This window comes from Panthera tigris, chromosome F2 (assembly GCF_018350195.1).
Source record: "Panthera tigris isolate Pti1 chromosome F2, P.tigris_Pti1_mat1.1, whole genome shotgun sequence".
Lineage (NCBI taxonomy): Eukaryota > Metazoa > Chordata > Mammalia > Carnivora > Felidae > Panthera > Panthera tigris.
In genome coordinates, this window is record NC_056676.1 from 76,591,026 (window position 1) to 76,604,149 (window position 13,124).

The following is a 13,124-nucleotide window of genomic DNA, read 5'->3' on the forward strand; positions in this document are numbered from 1 at the left end:
GAGAGAGAGAGAGAGAAGGAGCAGAGGAGGTGCTGGGAAAGGTGGAGAGAGAGGGAATCCCAAGCAGGCTCCACGCTGTCAGCGCAGAGCCTGACGTGGGGTTCAATCTCATGAACCCTGAGATCATGGCCTGACCTGACATCAAGAGTCAGACGCTTAACTGACTATGCCACTCAGGCACCCCTTAGTCTTAAATAGTCTTAGCTCCACAGTGTGTGGTCCAAATCTATCCTTCCTTTACCTCATTCTTGTGTTTGCAATCACTTTTCTTCATTCTGTTTATTTATCCTAAAGCCCTTGCCTTATTACTGGCATAACACATTGAATTTCTACTAATTAACATCACTGGTAATAGAGATCATTTCTGAAATAGTGGCTATGAATGTGAGGTGTTTTTGTTTTGTTTTGTTTTGTTTGAATCCTGGTTTCTTCACTTAGTGAGTGACCATGGGTAAGTTTTCCTCACCTATAAAATAGAGGCAGAGTATAACCTACTTTACCAGATACATAGGAGGATTAAATGCAATATTATGTCTAATGCTATTCCAGGATACCCTCTTTAAATGCCTCATTACTACCTTGAAGCTTCTCCAATACGTACCATATAGTTAATGTCTTTGTACCTTCCTTTATTTAGGGGACGAAATAAAGATGAATGTAATCATTTGTGACTTTTACCTATTATCCTTAAATTATAACAAGATCTTTGTGTTTTTTTCCTCAGAAATACACCATTTCAAAAATTGCATCCCTGAGAGTTGTTTTGGAATTCAGTTGTTTTTTTTTCTGGTTTTAGGAGGGAAATATTAATATTGGAAGCTATCATATTCAGGGACTATTATGTTACATTATTGTATATATTATATTATATATTGTATATTGTGTATGCTATATTATATTATATATTTATATATATAATATATAATATAGTATATATAATATAGTATATATAATATAGTATATATAATACAGTATATATAATACAGTATATATAATATAGTATATATAATATAGTATACACCCTATGTTACATATTTGGGAACTATCATGTTATATTGTATCTAGGGACTATTACATTTGGATGGGGTTTCATATGTTGAATTGCCTCCCCCTATGATTCTGGCAGGGGCTGGGAGAACAGAATGTTCTGCCAAACCTTTAAATCAAGCTTTTCTTGTTTTCAGTCTTTTATCAAAGCAATCCTTTCAAGGCCCCACGCAGCTAAACAGACATACATTCTGATCTAAGTGACAGAAATGTGTTTTAGGTAAAATGATTATGGCGATAGTTATATTGTTGATGATGATAAACATATTAATATAGAACTTGTTTTCACGTTAAGGTGCTTGATTATCCATCTAATGTCTTAAGAAAATGAATACTGTGGAGTATGTATATCCGTAAACACCTCAATCCAAATGGATCCTCTCCACACTCAGGGCTACTTACTACCTGCTCATTTCTTTTTTTTTTTTTTTTTTTAAGTTTATTTATTTTTGAGACAGAGAGAGACAGAGCATGAACGGGGGAGGGTCAGAGAGAGCGGGAGACACAGAATCAGAAGCAGGCTCCAGGCTCTGAGCCATCAGCCCAGAGCCCGACGCGGGGCTCGAACTCACGGACCGCGAGATCGTGACCTGAGCCGAAGTCGGACACTTAACCGACTGAGCCACCCAGGCGCCCCGCTACCCGCTCATTTCTATAGCAACACGTACCACTGTTAGCCTGTTAGGAGTCCCTGAAACTCCGTTTGTGGGTTGGAGCCCTCCTGCCAAATACCAATTTATAACAAAATCTTTTCTTTGGTCACTAGACATCCCCCTAGTTTAGTTGTGGCCTGAAATCTTAACTATAAATCCAGCTGATGAAATGTTATAATAACCATACATCTTGCATTTATGTTTAAAGTATAAGCATATGAAAAAATAAAATAAAATATAAGCATGTGATTCATTCCTCAAGGACTCGCAAACTAGTAGGAAAATGCCCCACTGTTTCTGTACCTACTATCAGCTGCATTACACCACCTGCATTAGAATATGCCATAAAATATAATCTCTCCTCTTTAGCTAGGGATCCCTTTCTTCTCCCCTACCTTTGCCTTTATTTTTAAAAACTGGGCCCTTGGGGCGCCTGGGTGGCTCGGTCGGTTAAGCGTCCGACTTCAGCTCAGGTCATGATCTCACGGTCCGTGAGTTCGAGCCCCGCGTCGGGCTTTGTGCTGACCGCTCAGAGCCTGGAGCCTGTTTCCGATTCTGTGTCTCCCTCTCTCTCTGCCCCTCCCCTGTTCATGCTCTGTCTCTCTCTGTCTCAAAAATAAATAAATGTTAAAAAAAAAAAATTAAAAAAAAAAAACTGGGCCCAGAAAAGATAGGAAGTAGTAGTAAAACTTACTACTTTTACCAGTATTTTACCCATCATATAGAGTCAGGAATCTCTAGGAGCTTTGGGTATGGCTTCTCTATTCCAGGGGGCACCGTTTACAGAGACCATGTATAATGTACCATGGGATCATACAAAGTGTGGCTCTGGATTATTTCTTGTGTCAAGAGCTCCTCGTCCTCTTTATTTGTTTATTTTTTGGGAGCCTCTACTCTGAGTTTTATTCCTGGGAACAGGAAATAAATTCATGATTAGATTAACCCAAGAACTCCCATGTGAACTAGGATTCAATTGGATCCAATACTCATACGATAAGAAGCAATTATTTTTATTTACTTAATCACTCATGTGATCACCCAAACATTTGTTGAGATTTTCTGTGCTGGATGGAAAAACCAGAAAGGCAATAAAAATAGACCTATGGTCTGCCTTCACAGAATGTGTGGTTTATTAGTGGAGTCTGACATTAACTGAGCACAGAAAACTTTGTGATAAGGAAAGATGGACATTTTTTAAAAATCAAGAGTTGACAGTGTATATCAGGAATCAGATACGGTCTGTAGGGATCATGGAAGGGCCCCAGAAGAACTTAAGAATTGAGTGGAGAGATGAAGAGAAGTAGGAGTTAATGAATTCAGAAAGGGGACAGAGGAAATCACACACCCAGTTTGTAGGGACTGAGGAAAGTCACCTTGATAAAACACATTGAGCAAGGAAAAATATGTAAGCAAATGAGGCTGGAGAAGTCTACGACGTTACTTAACGTTACTTAACTAAGGATTTCTGTCATTGCTCTCAGGGGCAGTGGGGAGTCCTTAAGAAGTTTTAGGGAAATAAATACCATAATTCTTTTGCAATTTTAGAAGCACATTCTTCGTCTGTTATTGAAAACAAAGTGAAGAGAATTAAGAGCGGAGCCTGGGGTAGTTAGAAAGCTACTGCAATAGTTAACAAAGGAGACGGAGAAGAGAAGGTATGGTCCTAGGGAGTGATCATCATCTAGCATGGATTCTAGATTTCTCTGGGTCTGAAAGAGAAATTCCTTGAGTAGGTGACAGGGATAAAAGGCACAGCACAGGGAATACCGCGCATGGTATTGTCAGATAGCATTGGATGGTGACACCGAATAACTCTGCTTGGGATGAGCGCTGCATAACCTATAGACTTGTCGGATCGCTACGTTGTATGCCGGAAACTAATGTAACATTGTGTGTTAACTATACTTCAATTAAAAAATAATAACAAAATTAATTAATCGAATGAAGAGAAACTACTGACCTTTCTCTCCATCTCCATCTGTATCTCTTTTCTCTTTCTTCACCTGAACATATCTCTTATAAACTATTTTCCAAGCTCACCTTGACTCCCTCTCTCTGCAAAGTTTACTCTCAACACCGGTCATTTAGGTGGATACCTAGTAGCTATACTTGTAATATACTCCTGCTGTTCACAATGACTGGATCAAAGGTGGATACCTCTCTCAAATTGAACCTCAAAGATTATCTTGCTTAAGTATTTGACCTTCTGATTCAGAAACACGAAGTCTTGAGGTTTGCTGAAATTGAAGTTTTTTGTACTTTACAGCCGATAACTTTTTTTCTGATATTCTGATTATTTCCTCAAAAACTTTTGAAAATATATAAACCAAGTTAGCGTTTCTGAAATATTGAAAATGGAATTCCTTTCCCATGAACGTAGTACTTCAGCTGTCACACTAACACTTGACTGTTACTTCTATTTTGTGAGCAAAATAAAAATTGCTTCAGATGTGGGCATCTGGTTGTTCAAATGTGCCTAATATCATCTTTGTTCATTGAGTAGAACTATTTCTCTACATTTTGTTGTTTTGTTCCATTTTGGCTTATTTTATTTTCGATTATATTAAAATATCAAGTAATACATAAAAGTATACATCCTATGACATAAAATTAAACATCTAAAGAATTTTATACTTGTAAAGTGGAAATCCAGTTTACTGAAAATCACCCTGGGGATATTTGGAGTCAAAAAATATAATTTTAAGATATAATTCTCCATGAAATAATTGATATCCAGGCATCCCATAAACGTTCTGTGTGCACAGTCATCTTTGTAACATTGACCTTAAATGCACCTCAAAAAACGGAAATTATTATAGACATTTTATGTTCCAGTTCAACATTTATATTCTTAGACCCTTTGGATTTCAAAATTGTTTGTTTTCTCACAGTACATTTATACTCATAAATACTATAGTAAAGCGATTGATGCTATTATTATAAGCATTATAATTACCAAGAGCATAGGATATAATAATCTTGATAAACTTAACCACAGTGGAATTAACAAAAATACAATTAACTAAAATGCAGATAAAGAAAAGTTAGGAAATATCATTTTGTGCCTCTTAATAGCTACAATGGGTGTGTGTGTATGTGTGTTAAGATATTCAGGATGATAATTCACTTTCAATTTCTGCTAACGCTCAGTGAATTGTATTTTGTCATGGAAGGGCAGTGATTTCCAGTTGTTTTTTGGGTTTTTTGGAAGCAGCAGCATCTCTTTTGAACAAAACCATTTGTCACAATATTAAAACGGATAATGGTGGTTTTGTTTTGGCTTAAGTAGGGTGGATGTCACTAAGCTTTGTTCTCTTGACTCTTATCAAAGCTTTGTGTAACCACGAGGTTTCTGAAGATCCATTTTGGAGAAGCCATTATATAGAGAACAGTGTGGCAGGAAAAAAAAAACAAAACAAAAAAAACCATGACCCTTGTGTAGTTAATATAGTTAATCACGAACAAGTATTATAACCTGAAACTCTCAATACTTTATTCATCAAATGGCAACGGCGATACTTAATTCTATAATCTGAATGTTGGTGTGCTGATTCGCACGTGGTGCTCACTCACCTGTAAATTTGTCTCCAGACGCTTGTAACCATACATTACAAACTGGCTTCTGCAGGAGGCTCACCCTGAGATGAACAGTGTGCAGGACGCTTATGATGGAGAGCAACTGGAATGAATCCCTACGGAAAGGGGAGGAAGGAAGCAGGATAGACCAAAGGGAAAAGGTGATCTATGAGGTTCCAACAACAGCACCGGCCAACCCTATGAGGGGTCTGGAGTCAAGTCAGCAACTGTGTCCCACATGGAGACAAAAAGGCTGAGTATTTTACATTCACGCCATCCAATGATGCAGGGCACCCTGGGCAGCGTGTGGCCACCTCCCTGGGCCTTTTAAATTCTTTCTCTACAGTGTGCCATGGTAATTTGGATATTTAAATGTCATGCAATATGGACCGCTGTTCTACAGATACTTCTAGGAACCAGCACCACGTGCTAGAAACTAGTATCACGTAGGTAGTTGCCAGGGTATAAATACTAGAATCTTGGAAAGGTGCTCCAAAAAAACAAACCAAACCAAACAAAAACCTCTCCATTATCCAATATTGCCTCCTAGTTCCCAAAATAACCACTCTCAGAATCTAGTCTCTTGCATATGCCTGCTAGCTGCTGTCAGTTCATACTGTGTCAGTCTGGCCCCCCTTAGGGGTAGAGTCCCCTTTGTCTTGTATCAGACCTACTATGTTCCTGGCTGGACTATTCAGTGCTTAACAGTATGTAGAAACTTCCTGTCCTGTAAAAAAAGTAGGGAAGAGCCCTGAGTAGAAGGTGGTACTCTAGGACAAAAACATGTTAATTATCTTCAAATAAGACTGGGATACTCACCCTGCAGGGACATGGTGGGTCACTTCTGAAGGATCACAGGCTTCAGGTGAACCTGGGTGTTCGAGATCCTAAGGACACGGAATCCATATGTCCCCATCCCAGATATTACAGTCCCATTCTTCCCCAATCACGGTCCTGATAGTGGTAGCAAAACCACCTTGATTAGTGACATGATATTCTTTGGCACTTGGCCACCTGATGCTTGTTCCCACACTTGCCCTTGGCTTTCTCTAAACTTCCAATGCAGAAGATAAGAGCCTACCTGCAGGCTACACAGGAGACCCTCTGGTTTTTACACACGGCTTTCAGCCCATCTTTCTTCTTTTCTTTTTTCTTAGACCATTACTTGAATCTCAAGTGACGGGGGTTTTTTGGGAGTCAACCCCTTCTTTTTTTTTTTTTTTTTTCCTGGCCACTATTTCTATTCTAATTCTTGAATGGCTGAAACACCTTGTCATTTGCTCCCGCAGATCCGACAGCCCCATTCACTACCAGTGAGCGTTCCGGCAGTAGGGCCACCACACAGCACGCAGTGACAGAACACGTGGGGGGGGGGGGTCCTCGCACCACTGCCAGGGGTCTCACCACCGCGCGTGATCCAGCCGCGACCCGCCACGTTGGCCTTCCTTTCAAAGGCTGGTGCTCCAATTTCCCAGGCCTTTGTTTCCTGAGTGAATCACGTAGCATATTTATTAGGCATTGCCTTTTTTTCTTTCATTTTTTTAGCTTTAGAGAAAATTTATTCAGCATTCCTTGAGAAGCAATCTAGGTGGTTTTTGTTGTTGGTGTTGTTTTGGTGTTTGTTGGTTTTTAAGCAGTCTAAAAGTAAGTTGAGGCAAAGACGGATCATGCAACCTTCCCACGAAGTCGGACGCACAGACGGGAGGGCGGAGGGCGGTCAGGGCGCTCCAGGCCCGACCCCCGGGCCTTGGACACCCCCGCGCAGGCGCGGACTCCAGCGCCCCGCCCAGCGGCAGCCTTCCCAGCGGGGGGTGTCCACCTGCTGAGTCCTCGGGCTCCAGCGGCCCCTCCCCGCGTCCCGCCCGCGTCTCAGCTCCGTCGCAGTCGTTTTCTCAAGCCCCTGGACGGGACGGGAGGGAGACTTCTCCGCGGAGCGCGGGTCCGCAGGAGGCTGGACTTCTCTTTTTCAGAACCTTCTGGAATCCCCCCTGGCCAGCTCCTCTGGTGTCCGGACCTTTCTGTCTCCTGGCCGCGACCCCTTAGGCCGCTCGCTGAACCCCGTGTCCGGGGCCGCCACGTGGGCGCCGTGGCCTCTCTGCAGCCAGTCAGCGGCACAGAGACCCGCCCCGCGCGCATGCGCTCTAGGGGAGCACGTGCGCAGGCGCCTCGCGCAGGCTCCTGGCGGGACTGCGCAGGGACTGAGGACTGCTTCCTGGGGTCAGACTGACGACTGACCCCCACCCCCCACTCCGGGAGGCCCAGCGCCAGCACCTCGGAAGCGCTGCCAGCCCAGGGCCAAGGGGGCTCCGCGCTCTGTCTATCCGAACGCGTGGTGTCGCCGCAGGAGTGTCGCTGCCACCGAGGCCAAAACGACCGCAGGCTTACAGGTGAGTCCGTGCAGCCTGCTGGGCCCGTCCAGGGCCAGGTTGCAGTTGGGTCACCGAGCGTGTCCGAGTCCCGACCGTCCGACCCGTGGGTGCGGGGGCAGCCCTCGCCCGCCTCCTGGGCCTTCTTCCGTGTCGCCTTGCGGTCCCTCCACGGAGGCGTGTGGCCTAGGCACTTCTGGTTTCCTTGATGGGAAACAGGCGAGGTGTGCAGTGCGAGCCGATAGACAGTCCTCTAGAGCGGCCGCCGGCCCCTTCCTCCAGAGCACCCGGAACAGCCCGCCAGCCTTCGGGGACGCCGCCAGGGCTGGTGTGCATGGGGGTGGGGGGTGAGGGGTGGGGGGGACCGGAGTGTTACCTGGTCGCTAGGTGCTTGTCCCAGATGCACCGAAGAATTGGAGATCAGAGACCAGAAGGGGAGATAGAGTTTACTGAGTAGAGAGAGACGAAGTACGTGACTGCAGAGCACGAGTGGCACGGGCCCCAAGAAACCCTAGCTGCAGCCATCGAACCTGTTCTGTACTTATAAATTTGGCCTTGATTAACCTTGTAAGATTTGACACCTGGTGGTTACATAGCATTTTGGCTTGTGCGCGTGAGCCGACCTGTGAGGCAGCGTTATAATTGTATTTATTCATGTGTTCTGTTTTTATGAGTTTCCAGTGAGCTTTTACTGGGACCTTACGGTTACTTAGAGGCGAGTTGCACCCTTTGTGCGCATGATCAGCTCTTGTAAGTCTCCTTGTGGCTTTTGAGCCAGCTCTCTGGGTGGACCTTTCCTGTTCTGTTAAGAGAACAAGAAAGGGGCAGTGGCCCCGAGGGTGTGGTCGGTGTCTGCTTTTTTCTCTCTTGGCTTACACCTCACGGCCTAACAGGAGAAGGGGGGACGCGTGTCCCCCTCTTCCTCCTACAGCTCTCTGAAGGTCTAGGTTCTGTGGCTAGAAGGCGCTGGCCAGTCTTCCAGGATTTCGGACGTGGATGTAATGCTTTGCACTAAGGAGTGAGAACTAATGTTTTCCTCCAAGTCTTGCTCGGGGCTTGCGGACATTGGTCCTGGAGGTACCACTTGATTTTCAAGACCTACTGGGATCTCTGCGGAGAGCTTGAGGGATCCAGGTGGGCCAGGGGAGCCCAGGAGGCCTGCTGGAACTCCTCCTGTATTCAGAGACTGCTCTCGCGTTCCCTGGAGGGGGTTGGTAGAGTTCCATTAGTTGTGTTTGGCATCTATCCCCCCTTAAGAAGGGAGAGGAGGGAGGCAGGTTTGGCGGGAGGAGAAGTTGAGCTCTGATAGAAACCCAAAAAAAGCCTCAGCCAGCTCCTCAGGCCGTGCGGAGCAAAATCGGCTCATCGCAGCTGTCTAGAATTAGCCCGAAATGTTCAAGCCTTTAAAACCCATCACAATGAGCCATTAGATGGGAGTTGCCCACAGAAGGATGAGAGCGTACATGTGCCCCAGAAACAGCCTCCTTCTGAAACAGCTGAGAGCTGCAGCCTGTTTCAGTGATAAGTTCTTCCTTGAAGGGGGATCTGAGCGGCATGGTTACAAATCACAGTGCAGCTGTAACTAAACTCCTCCGTATACGGTATAGAGCCCCAAATTCCGGAACGTCTTATGAGACTATACCAGGCTGTGTAGGTTACACCATGGCAATAGCCACTCCCAAATCAAAACTTTAAAACACCAGTTTTGCTTTTTGCAAATGTAATTCATCCGTCATGGGCTGCTGGAGAATCTTTAGGCAACGTGGCTAACAGAACGGCCACCCTCTTGAATGTTGTTGGTGACCAAAGCAGAACAAAAAGAGTTCTGAAGGTTCTCAAACCAGAAATCAAATACTCTGTCCAGGAATCCCTAACCACCACTTCTGTCCTCCGGTGTTAGCTCTAGTCTCACAGAGCCAGAAAATGCAACCCTACTGTGTATTCAGAAGAAAACCACTGTCGGACGGCCAGCAGACTAATAAGTAGCACAGACACCTCTCTCATCAGATCTCCACTTACGCCTCTAACCTCTGACTTCTAACTGCATTAAACGCTGCTTCCAAACTCCAGCCATCTTGATATTTTCTGAACTTTTCATTCTCTCTCATTCCAAGATCGATTTGCTTGAAGTGGGTTTTGCCCAGGTAAAAGGGGAGATTACATTTTTGTAACCAGATCTTTAAGTAGGAGAGTGCATCTTAAAAATACAAAAGAGCCACGAGCTATTTTACCAGCAAAATGAGTTTACCAGGGAGTAGCAGAGAACTGTAATTGTCAACTATGGCAAACTGCCTGCATGTCCAGAGAACAGAGGAGAGGGCCCTGTTTTCATAGAGAAAAGGAGGAAGTTGGAACGGACACCGTCTAGGCTTCTCAGGGGCTTAGTTTGATGGTTTCCTAGTGTGGTAGTTCCTTAGTGTGGTAGTTGCTAGGAGAAGTTCTTCCTTCCTCTTGCTGAGGTAGATGAAGTAGGCTTCTTCCCATTGGGGAATGTGAGGTGTGTGTATATATATATATATATATATATATATATATATATATATATATATATACATATATATATATATATATATATATATATATATATACACATATGTATATATGTATATATATATGTGTGTGTGTGTATTTTTTAATGAAGTTTATTTTCAAGTTAGCTAACATACAGTATACAGTGAGTTCTTGGCTTCAAGAGTAGGTTCCCATGATTCATCACTTACATACAACACCACTGCTCATCCCAGCAAGTGCCCTCCTCAATGCCCATCACCCGTTTGCTCCCCCCGCCCCCCCACCATGAGCGGTCTTGTGTGAGAGTTCCCCCATCAGGGCTCCCTGAATCTGTTTCTAATGAGGTTTTCTTTCTTTGTTTTCACAGTGCTTCATTTTAACTCTGGGATGAGTAATCATATGTCAAAAGACAATCTCACTCAAGCAACACTCTATATTTTCTTTCATCCTAAAATACCATATTTTTTTTTGTTTCAGAGTATACATATTCTATGCATCCTATACGGCCTATCTCCAACTTTAATCTTTTTTTTTTAATCCTTAGAGCACCCTTTAGTCCTTACACTTTTTTAACTCAAAGCAGGTATTTTGTATACCATTAATTAGGGAATTATTAAATTAACCCAATTGGAGAAGAGTTTGAACATTTTCATGTATTTTAATTTACTCTTATTTCATTTGAGGTTTTAGAGGTATGATTTATCTTATAATTACTTCTTCTAACTCAGTGAGAAATAGAGAAGATCATCTGTTGCATAGAGAAAAGAGCATTAGAAGAAACCAAGATTTTCTAAGTCTTTGTCCAGACTCAGTCTTAATTAATCTTTCTTGATAACATCAACTAACTTCAATTTCCTCATCTATAAAATAAGGTTTCACTGAAAAATCTCTAAGGAGTAGCCCAAATTAGACTGAAGTGATTCAGAAACTAGATTACCAATTCTCTGAGAGCAGAAATTCCTAAATAGGACAATAATTTACTTTCCAAATACTGTCATTGCTTTGTTTCCAATCCCCTAAAGACATAAAAATATCTATATATCTATATCTATATCTATATATCTATATCTATATCACTTCTGTTTGAGAAAGAAGAGAGCTATATATCTAAGTTACAGATTACAGAAATAAGCAATATGTTCCAATACTTGGGAATAAATACTCTTTTTAATTGCCATAGGATAAATGCTTACAGGGAAGATCCTGATCCTGAAATTATATACTCTGTTGGGATAAGAGGCACGGGAAACTGAGTCTCAGAGAGTTACAGCCACTAGGATACATTGTAGTTGCTGTGGACAGACAGCAAGTCAGTCAGGACATCTAATATTGAATGAATGCTACATACAAAAGAAGAAATATATACAATTATATTGTCAACATCTTATTATCATGACTTCTGTATACTTTGCTCGAGTAAATAGACCTTGTGATTCAATGTCTATTATTCACTAAAGACATAATAGGGATATCTGGTCATATGGTATGGTCAAGAATTGAATTTTAACATAGATACCTTGTGTTGTGTTGAGAGGATAAAATGTTTTCTTCCTTAATTTTATTAATATTAATTAATATTAATATAGGTGATTCCCTGTGGTAACCAAACTTAATTACTGCAATAAATGCAACTTGATTCTGGTTTATTACTTTTTCTCTTTTCTTTTTTATGTATCACTGAATTTGGCTTGCTAATATTTAATAAAAAGTTTCATCATTTTCATAAAAGAGATTGGCCTATAAATTTCCACCTTGTAATGTCCCTGTCATATTTGGGTATCTAAGTTATGTTGCGTCATAAAGTGAATTTGGGTGTGTTTGACTTTATCAAAGAGCTGGTGTAAGGTTTGATTTATTTTCTCCTGAAATGTTTGGAAATTTTTATTACTGATAGCATCTGGGACTAGATGATTTTGTTTTGGGGGATAGTAGTTAAGATTAACTGATGTTAATATATTTAAGTGTGTTTAGATATTCTGTTAGTCCTTGTGTCAATTTTAGCATTTTTTAAGTTTATTTATTTTGAAAGAGAGAGAGAGTGAGCATGAGTGGGGAAAAGGCTGAGAGAGAGGAAAATGGAGAGAATCATAAGTAGGCTCCACATTGTAAGTGCAGAGCCCAATGTGGGGCTCCAACTCACAAACTGTGAGATTATGAGCCAAAATGATGAGTAGGATGCTTAACCGACTGAACCACCCAGGGGCTCCAATTTTAAGATGTTTTATTCAGAAATTTGTATGTTTATTTAAATGTAAAGTTATTTGCATGACATTATTATTCCACAGTATTCTAATTGAATTTAATATGTGTAGGACCTGTAGTGATGTATCATTTTGCATTCTGGATATTGATATTGTTTTCTTTTGTTTTGTCTTGCTCAGGAATAGCTAAACAATTAGTATTTCAATGAACAGATTTTGAATTATTTGACCATCCACTTGTATGTTTTCAGGTCTGGGACTTGGGCAGTAGATCTTTACTTTTTAATAGGGTATCTTCTTTCATCCTCTTGCTCTTCTATTCTTTAAAAAAAGTACTGGTGTGTATAATAAGTAGTGTCCTTATTGCTTGCTTATCTATTTTGTCTCTATTTTATTCCTAAGGATGCTATGTGTTTTTTTTTTACATTTATTTATTTTTGATAGAGACAGAGCACAAGTGGGGGAGGGGCAGAGAGAGAAGGAGACACAGAATCTGAAGCAGGCTCCAGGCTCTGAGTTGTCAGCACAGAGCCCGATGGGGGCTCAAACTCGCAAACCGTGAGATCGTGACCTGAGCCGAAGTCGGACGCTTCACTGACTGAGCCACTCAGGCGCCCCAGGATGCTATGTATTATTAATCATCTCCACAACATTCAGCATATGAAGCCCACCTGGATACCCCTCTGGCCCTACTGATTTTTAGCATAATTGCCTGCCATGGTTAACTGCATCCACCTGACCTTTATTGCTTCCTGGTCCCATCATCCTCA

At 42.1% G+C, this 13,124-nt stretch overlaps 1 long non-coding RNA gene across 1 annotated transcript in view; it reads right to left on the reverse strand.

Annotated features, from left to right (window-relative positions):
- The window catches only part of LOC122234962, a 37,255-nt gene extending 30,781 nt beyond the window's left edge, over positions 1 to 6,474 (reverse strand). Inside the window, exons 1-2 of the long non-coding RNA XR_006212976.1 lie at positions 6,096 to 6,474; positions 5,274 to 5,392 (exon numbers count right to left, since the gene is read on the reverse strand). This is a non-coding gene — a long non-coding RNA (uncharacterized LOC122234962). The remainder of the gene's footprint in view (positions 1 to 5,273; positions 5,393 to 6,095) is intronic.
- Positions 6,475 to 13,124: the final 6,650 nt, after the last annotated feature.